Raw genomic sequence first — 9486 nt, forward strand, 5'->3', positions numbered from 1 at the left:
TCAACAATTTTGGCATATAATATTTTGATGGGTGCTCACAATCACAAAAGATTTCCAGGATAGTGTATTTGCATGTGAATCTTCTCATCCCTTATTAATTCTTTCATGAGTTGCATCATTGACCAATGCTATGTTTGTCAATCTACAATAAAATTTTCTACTTATACTTTTCCTTGTGTAATGTCATCACTTACCATAAGATTAGCATATGATCTTGTTCATTTATTTCCTTTCTTTTTTATTGAAACAAGAAAGTAAAGAATAAAAAACTCAAACTAAACTTTAATATATATCTCGCACACGATTGCATAAATTGATCACTAAGCAAACTCTTGGAAAGAAGGATCGAACTAAACTTTTATTCATCTAAAGCAAAAGATAACCATGGATCGAACTAAGAAAAGTAAAGGCAAAAGGTAGTGGAGATGATACGATACTGGGGCACCTCCCCCAAGCTTGGAGAAAGCCAAGGGGAGTGCCCATACCCGATACTCAATTTTATTTTGATGATGAAGAAGGAGGTGGTGGTGATGAAATAGAAGCAATCTTGTCCTCCGGTTTCCATGGCAGAGGCTCACCATCATAAGAGGAAGAGTGAGTCTCTCGGATCCTACAACACGCAGCCAAACTCATACCTTTAAACCTTCCCTCATATTCAAAGACTTGGCTTTGAAGGTCGTGGATCTGGCTATGGAGGAAGTTGATTTTCTCGTTGAGGGTGAAGACGATGTCCTTCATGGACTTGCCATCCACCTTGAGATCATGGGTGTAGTCCGCGATCATGAGGTGATTGGCATTGATCCCACGTTCCACCATCCCCTTGCATCGGAAGACTTCCTTCTCCATAGCTTCAAGCCTGGCCTCCACGTTTCCAGTCCCATTGGGTCCTTGCACATCGCGGATGTGCAACACACCATCGTGCATCTGGATAGTTTGAGGGTGCTGCTCATTTACTGTAGATATGGGTTGATGACGTTGTCGAAGAACTTTTCCTTGGAGGAGCTTGAAGCGGCCATGGTGGATTGGATCTGACAGAAAACAACAAGAAAAGAAAACATGAGATTTCTCCGTGATACGGAGGTCAAAAGGTTCGGGGGGTATATAAAGATTTTTTTATCTTGGGGAACAAGCATAACAGAAGATAAACGGAGTCCAAAAAGTAATTGAGGTGGGCACAACCCACCGAGGCATGCCTGGCAAGCCAGACGTGCCCTGGTGTATCGTGCCCACCTGGGACACTTTCGTGGAAGTTTGTTATTTTCCTAATTTTTTAAATATTCCAAAACTGACAATTTTTTTGCGGGTTTTTCGGAGTCCGTTTACTTACCGTATCACGTACCTCCCTTTTTCACGATTCTGGAGTGCTACAGAAGGTTTCTTTTATGTGTTCTTCCGGTGTCATAGTTTGGATAATATTACTTTCAACATTAATGGACGTACCTGAGATATAATGTTTTATTCGTTTCCCATTGACAACCTTTGGGTTAGTACCTTCGGCATTATTTATTTTGATAGCTCCAGATCGATAGACCTCCTCCATAACATAGGGTCCTTCCCATTTGGAGAGGAGTTTTCCTGCAAAGAATCTGAAATGAGAGTTGTACAAAAGAACATATTCTCCAACTTTGAACTCACACTTTTTGATTCTTTTGTCATGCCATCTTTTAACTTTTTCTTTAAATAACTTTGCATTTTCATAAGCTTGGATTCTCCATTCATCTAATGAGCTAATATCAAATAACCTCTTTTCACCAGCATGTTTGAAATCATAGTTGAGTTCTTTGATTGCCCAATATGCTTTATGTTCTAACTCAAGAGGCAAATGACAAGCTTTTCCATAAACCATTTTATAAGGAGACATACCCATAGGATTTTTATATGTTGTTCTATAATCCCAAAGTGCATCATCTAATTTCTTAGACCAATTCTTCCGGGACCTATTGACAGTCTTTTGTAAGATTAGTTTTATTTCTCTATTGCTAAGTTCAACTTGACCACTAGACTGAGGATGATAAGGTGATGCAATTCTATGGTCAACATCATACTTAGCAAGCATTTTACGGAAATCACCATGAATAAAGTGTGAACCACCATCAGTCATTAAATATCTAGGGACTCCAAACCTTGGGAAAATAACTTCCTTAAGCATTTTAATAGAGGTGTTGTGATCAACACTACTAGTTGGAATAGCTTCTACCCACTTAGTAACATAATCAACAACAACCAAAATATGTGTATACCCATTAGAGGAAGGAAAAGGTCCCATGAAATCAAATCCCCAAAATCAAATGGTTCAACAACAAGTGAATAATTCATAGGCATTTCTTGATGCTTACCGATATTACCTATTCTTTGACATTCATCACAAGATGAGACAAACTTACGAGCATCCTTGAAGAGAGTAGGCCAATAAAAACCAGATTGCAATACCTTATGAGCAGTTCTGTCTCCCGCGTGATGCCCTCCATAAGCTTCGGAGTGACATTTCCGTAGCCTTTGTTCCTGTTCATGCTCAGGTACACAACGTCTAATAATACCACCTACTCCTTTATAAAGATGTGGGTCATCCCAAAAGTAATGTCTTAAATCATAGAACCTTTTTTTTGTTTTGTTGGTATGTGAAGCTAGGTGGTATGTATTTAGCAGCAATATAATTAGCATAATCAGCATACCAAGGTGTACTATTAGAAACATTTATTGCAGCTAATTATTCATCAGGAAAGCTATCATCAATAGGTTGTGGGTCATCAAGAATATTTTCAAGCCTAGACAAGTTATCAGCTATGGGGTTCTCTGCTCCTTTCCTATCATTGATATGCAAATCAAATTCTTGTAACAGAAGAACCCACCTAATGAGTCTAGGTTTAGCATCTTTCTTTTCCATAAGATATTTAATAATAACATGATCACTGTGAACAATAACTTTAGAACAACAATATATGGTCTGAATTTATCACAAGCAAACACTACTGCTAAGAATTCTTTTTCAGTAGTAGCAGAATTTTGATGAGCACTATCCAGAGTTTTACTAGCATAATGGATAACATTCAATTTCTTATCAACTCTTTGTCCTAGAACAGAACCAACAACATAATCACTGGCATCACACATAGTCTCAAAAGGCAAATTCCAATCAGCTGGTTGAACAACAGGTGTAGTAACTAAGACTTTCTTTAGTGTTTTGAAGGCTTCCAAACAATCATCATCAAACACAAAAGGAATATTATTTTGCAAAATATTTGTAAGAGGCCTAGAAATTTTAGAAAAGTCTTTGATAAACCTCCTATAGAAACCAGCATGACCAAGGAAACTACGAATACCTTTGATATCTTTAGGACATGGCATTTTTTAAATTGCATCAACCTTGGCTTTGTCCACTGATATGTCCATTTTGCATCATGCTTTTATGTTGATATTTATCGCTTTATGAGCTGTTATTACACTTCACGGTACAATACTTATGCCTTTTCTCTCCTATTTTACAAGGTTTACATGAAGAGGGAGAATGCCGGCAGTTGGAATTCTGGCCTGAAAAAGGAGCAAGTTTGAGATACCTATTATGCGCAACTCCAAAAGCCATGAAAATCAACGAGGAATTATTTTGGAATTTATAAAAAATACTGGGCGGAAGAAGTACCAGAGGGGAGCCACCACGAGGCCACAAGCCTGCTAGGCGCGTCCTACCCCCTTGCCGCGCCTAGGGGGCTTGTGGGCCCCTGTTGCCCCTCTGGCTCCCATCTTTTTCTATAAGGAGGGTTTCGTTCCACAAAAAAAATCAGGAGGAGGCTTTCGGGAGGAATCGCCGCCGCCACGAGGTGGAACTTGAGCAGAACCAATCTAGAGCTCCGGCAGGGCCGTCCTGTCGGGGAAACTTCCCTCCCGGAGGGGGAAATCATCGCCATCGTCATCACCAACACTCCTCTCATCGTAGGGGACTCATCACCATCAACATATTCATCAACACCATCTCATATCCAAACCCTAGTTCATCTCTTGTAACCAATCTCCGTCTCACGACTCCGATTGGTACTTGTAAGGTTGTTAGTAGTGTTAATTACTCTTTGTAGTTGATGCTAGTTGGATTACTCGGTGGAAGATTATATGTTCAGATCCTTGATGCTATTCAATACCTCTCTGGTCATGAACATAATTATGCTTTGTGAGTAGTCACTTTTGTTCCCGAGGACATGGGATATGTCTTGCTATAAGTAGTCATGTGAATTTGGTATTCGTTCGATATTTTGATGTGTTGTATGTTGTCTCTCCTCTACTGGTGTTATGTGAACGTCGACTAGATGACACTTCACCATTATTTGGGCCTAGAGGAAGGCATTGGGAAGTAATAAGTAGATGATGGGTTGCTAGAGTGATAGAAGCTTAAACCATAGTTTATGCGTTGCTTCATAAGGGGCTGATTTGGATCCACTAGTTTAATGCTATGGTTAGACTTTGTCTTAATTCTTCTTTCGTAGTAGAGAATTCTTGCGAGAGGGGTTAATTATAAGTCTTCAACAAATTCTTCAAACAAATTTGGGGTTGAGGATGATGATTAACTATTGTGAAGAATTTGGGGTTGAGGAAATTCAGAGAAAGTCTTCAACAAATTCTTCAAACAGTCACAATGAAAGTCATCAACACATAATACAAAGAAAGTAAAGAGTTGAGGAATTAGAACCCGATTCTCAGAGACGAGAGTCGTTGATGACCCAGTTCCAACTGCTGTGACAGTTGTACATCTGGTTTGGAGCGGCTTGGTATTGAAACCAAAGGACACCCAGTCCCAGGACACACAGTCCCTACCGTATTCTCCTTGAGCTAAGGACACACAGTCCTCGCCCAACACTCGTGGTAAGTCTTCAGGGCAGACTTCCAAACCCTCACAAACTCGGTCACCCGGCGATCCACAATTGACTGCTGGATTGCTCTAGACCATGACGCCTAACTGTCTGGAGGATGCACAGTCCTCAAAGGTAAAAGGCTTCAGTCCCACACAGGAACAACTTCTTCAGTGATGCTCAATCACCAGGTTTGGTTTGTGGTTTCGGTGGGTGGTGTATTTCCTCACTGATGAATTACTCTCGAAGGCTCTGAGGAATTTGGGTCGCTCTTATGACAAGTGTCAGTTTCTAACGGAGCAGCCAACCAGCTAGTGGTTGTGGGGGGCGGCTATTTATAGCCTGGGAGCATCCCGACATGATTTGACACTAATGCGCTTAAATAATATGACCGTTGGAGTGGATAAGACCAGTGACTTGGCGTGATTATTGAAACGGCCGGGACCCTCAACTGTGAGAGTCCTCATGTCACTCATATTCCTCACTTGAGGCTTTTGGTAGGATTTGGCTTGGGTTGAACATCATGAGGAAATCCATTCCATAGTGTTACTTTGACCCCCTTTAACAGTACGGTGTTCCTATTCATCAAATGCGAAGAAAGTAAAACAGAAAACTTAAATCTTCACGCTTCAATTTCTTCAGAATGATTTTCTTCAGGAACCACCGGTCTTCTCAATATCAGTATCTTCGAGGAATATCAATTTCATCGCAGATTCCTCGCGATTCATTTCTTCAGCTTCAGACCAATTTCTTCAACTGAAGATATACATTTTAGGGGTCGATATTCTTCAAATATCTCAATCTCCTCAATGACTTATAGATCCTGTGTACACTTATAAACACATTAGATACTTAACCTATAAGTCTTCAAACCACCAAAATCACTAAGGGGCACTAGATGCACTTACAATCTCCCCCTTTTTGGTGGTTGATGACAATTAGGTTAAGTCTTCAACAGGGATCAAAAATATGAAGTGTAAATACTGATTTGAGGAATTTGAAAACAAGATTCAGAGAGGCTCCCCCTGAAGATGTGCATACCTTGAGGATTTTGCTTTTATAGCAGATGCACATTGATGATTTATATCATGGAGATCTCCCCCTGAGTCTTGTAAATCATGCATACATATAACATATAATATGAAGAATATGAAGATGCATGATGGCAAATGGTATCTGACGAATTCCATCATGCGTGCATTAAAACTTGAGGAATAAGCATGCGAAGAAAAACGTTCAAAAGCGTCAGAGTACCATCGGGCTTAAGTTACAACTCATTACATAAAAACTTCAGAAGAGCTAAGAGTTTGTAACTTAAATATAGTTCATAAGCCCAAAAATATCCCGCTTGAAGACTAACTCTCGAGTTTCTCCCCGTTTGTCATCAAGTGACAAAAAGGGACAAACTGAGGACTAACGCCCGTGAAGACTTCATTTCTTGGCGGTTGATGAAGAGCCTTGACGCTTCTTCCTTGGGCCGGTTGCTGTGTCGAGTTGTTCCTCATCAGATTCAGCAGTGCGGAATGAAGAAATGAGCTATCTTCAAGGTCTGGCACTGGAATGGGCCTGAACTTCCTCTTGGGAGGCCACGACCAGTCAAAGTCCTGCTCAAAGTTCATTTCTTCATGCTCAGTCTGAGTCTTCAGATGTGCAAGTGTAGCCCAGGTGCGATCAAAAACCTCATGCAGATAGTGATGATTAATCTTCACAGAGTTCTGGGTTTCAGTGAGGGTTTTCACAATGGCACCAAACTGGTGTTTAACCCATTTGTGGTTGTGATCCACCTTCTGGTGAAGACTGAGGAGAAGCTCTCTGGTGGTTAGCACGCGAGGAGGAACAGGGCTTGCTGGACGAGTCTCAGTATCGTCCCATGAAGAATATGCTTCTGGCTCTTTGAACTGGCCATCAAGGGGCCTGCTGCCTTCTTCAATCACAGGTTTTCCTTTTCCTTCGATGGGCTCGAAAGTCTTCTTGTTTACCCGGATAGGAGGCATATAACCCATGTGGTTTTGGAAATCAGTGTGGAAGTTGATGCGTGTCCTTGTCCTGATGAATCTCATGATCCATGGGGCATAAATCTTGTGATCATAGGGGCACATGGCATTGTCAGCCAAAGTCCTCAAGAAGAAATCATGGATATTAATAGGACCGTGAATGATGTTGAAGAGGATATTCTTCATGAGGCCTACAACATCTTCTTCATCGTCATGGCCTTTGATTGGCGCGAGCACACTGCAGAGAATTCGGTAGACAGACCTGGGTGCGTACTTGAGCTCATGGACGAGGAATGTGGTTCTTGAGGGTTTTCCTGCAGCCAAAGGCTTCATGAGGACTTCCATCATTCCATTTGGCAGCTCACGCTCACCATAAAGCTTCACTGCCCCATCTGAGGGAATTGGTACGGGCAGTTCTCTGAGGAGTTCAGAAGCCGGAGCTTTGTAGTGAGTATTTTGGGACATCCAGTCGAACACCCAAGTGTTGATGTCATCAGCGTTGCCAGAGATGTGCAGAGTTGCATAGAACTGAAGAATGAGCTCACTATTCCAGTCTGATATGTCTGAGCACATAGGGAGCAAACCTGCATCGTGGAGTACACTGAGGACTGGTTCCAGGCAGGGTATTGCTTCAAGCTCAACATGAGGAATGTGCCTGTGCTGGAATATCTTGTTGCGGCCACAGAGCACTGAGGAATAGTAGTTCATCTGAGTCCTTGTCCAAAACTTCAGATGCCTCATTTGAGGCTTTTCATACGGATTCTCTCTGATGAAATACATGCGTTCTTCAAAGAAATCTTCTTTCTGAAACTTTGGACGCTTGGAGAATGGCTGGCGCTAAACTGGCTTAAGATTCGGCTGAGGAATGGGAGGGGAGACAACCATGGCAGTCTCTGGGTTGAGCACAATGAATTCATTGTCTTGGGCGGGTACATTTTTTTCAACTTTTTCTTCAAGTTGAGGAATTTCATCAGCTAGTGCTCCTTGCTAGGGAGATGATGCTTGTTCTGGCTGAGCTTCAGGCTAAGGAATTTCTGCTTCTTTCTCAGCTTGAGGAGTTGGGTCAGCCTGTTCCTCATCTTGAGGAGTCTGCTCAGAATGTACATTTTCCTCAGCTTGTTTTTCTTCAGCTGGCTTTGTGGCAGAAGGAGTCTCATCAGCTGCTGCAGCTGATGCTTGAGCGGTCTCTGTGTGAGGAATGAGGGGTTGAGGACTGTCATCAATCTGGATTTCCTCATCAGTGTGTTCCTCAGAGGCGACATCCTTCATTTCCTTTTCAGCAGCCCTTGTCTTCTTCGCGTCTGATGCAGACGGAATTATCTTCTTCACCTTTGAAGCTTTTGGTGAAGGTGTTCTTTCTGCAGATTCTTCAGCTGATAGTGAGGTACCAGCTGGAACAGAGTCATCAGCCTGCTTTGATGAAGCAGCTGGATGAGGAGCAGTCTCATCAGTGGTTGCAATTTCATCAGTTGCAGTCTCCGTGATGATTTCTTCAATGGCCGGTTCATCAGCACGACGCTCTTGGTGTTCTTCCTCAGCTTGAGGAGTTTCTTCCTCATCAGGAGATGCATCTGCAGGCTGCTCAACCAGGGGCTGAGGAGTTGGTGCTGGTTGTGCGGTTCTCTTGTTGTAGTCATCAACAGCACTAGTGGCTAGCTTGATGAAATTGCGCTTGATGCTTTTGCGATCTGAAAGTTTGTCACACTTGTCAGTTAGTACTTGCAGCTCTGCCTGGGTTGGCACCAATGCATCAGGAGTCAGCTTGAGGAGATTCTGCTTGAGGAATTTCTCCTTTTTGGCCTTTGCAACCTTTGCCTGCCTGGCCTGCTGTTCCTTCCACTTGGCTTCATTTATGAAGGTGGCCACCATGTGGCTGATGCCAGGAGGAAGTTTCAAATCATCAATGGGGGTGTTTGGGTCCTCATACCATATATTGATGTAGTCGAGGAGGACCTTGGGGTCCATGGCCAGAGGAATAGCACTGCCTGATGCTTGTGCTACCCTTTCTTGCTTGTTTCTGATGATGGCTTGCAGGGTTTCATCATCATAGTCATCACTTCCCTCTGATGCAGACGGGCATGCGATGATTTTGCTGGGGCTGGGCAGAGGTGCAGGTTGAGCAGTTGTCAAAGTCTTCACAAGTGGTGTTGAAGACTTTGTCTCCGAGCTAGTTGCAGCTGAGAGTGAGGAGCTGGAGCTGGCGGTCGTCGGCTTCACGACATGCTTCTGTACTGGTTTTTCTTGAGGCTTTGGAGGTGGAGCTGAGGATTTTGGTGCAGAGGAGATTGGTGCTGAGGGTTTTGGCGCTGATGGTTTTGGTGTTGAAGGTTTTGGAACTGAGGGTTTTGGAGCTGAGGGTTTTGGAGCTGAGTGTTTTGTGACAGAAGCCTGAACAGACTTCTCTTGAGGCTTTGGAGCCCTTTTCTTTGTTGGCACAGACTGCGTGTGAGGAATTTCTGAGCCTGAGGTTTCTACCGCTGAGGAATTTGCAGCACCGGAGGCAGCAACTGAGGATTCATTAAATTTCCTCACTGCAGCTTCTGCTTGCTTCCTGAGCTTGGCCAGATGTTTTTCTTTCTCATCTGCTTAGTCATCAATTGTCATGAGGCTAGATGGATGAGCTACTTGATGATCCTCAAGTGGGGCCCTTCTGCCAG

This window comes from Hordeum vulgare, chromosome 3H (assembly GCF_904849725.1).
Source record: "Hordeum vulgare subsp. vulgare chromosome 3H, MorexV3_pseudomolecules_assembly, whole genome shotgun sequence".
NCBI lineage: Eukaryota > Viridiplantae > Streptophyta > Magnoliopsida > Poales > Poaceae > Hordeum > Hordeum vulgare.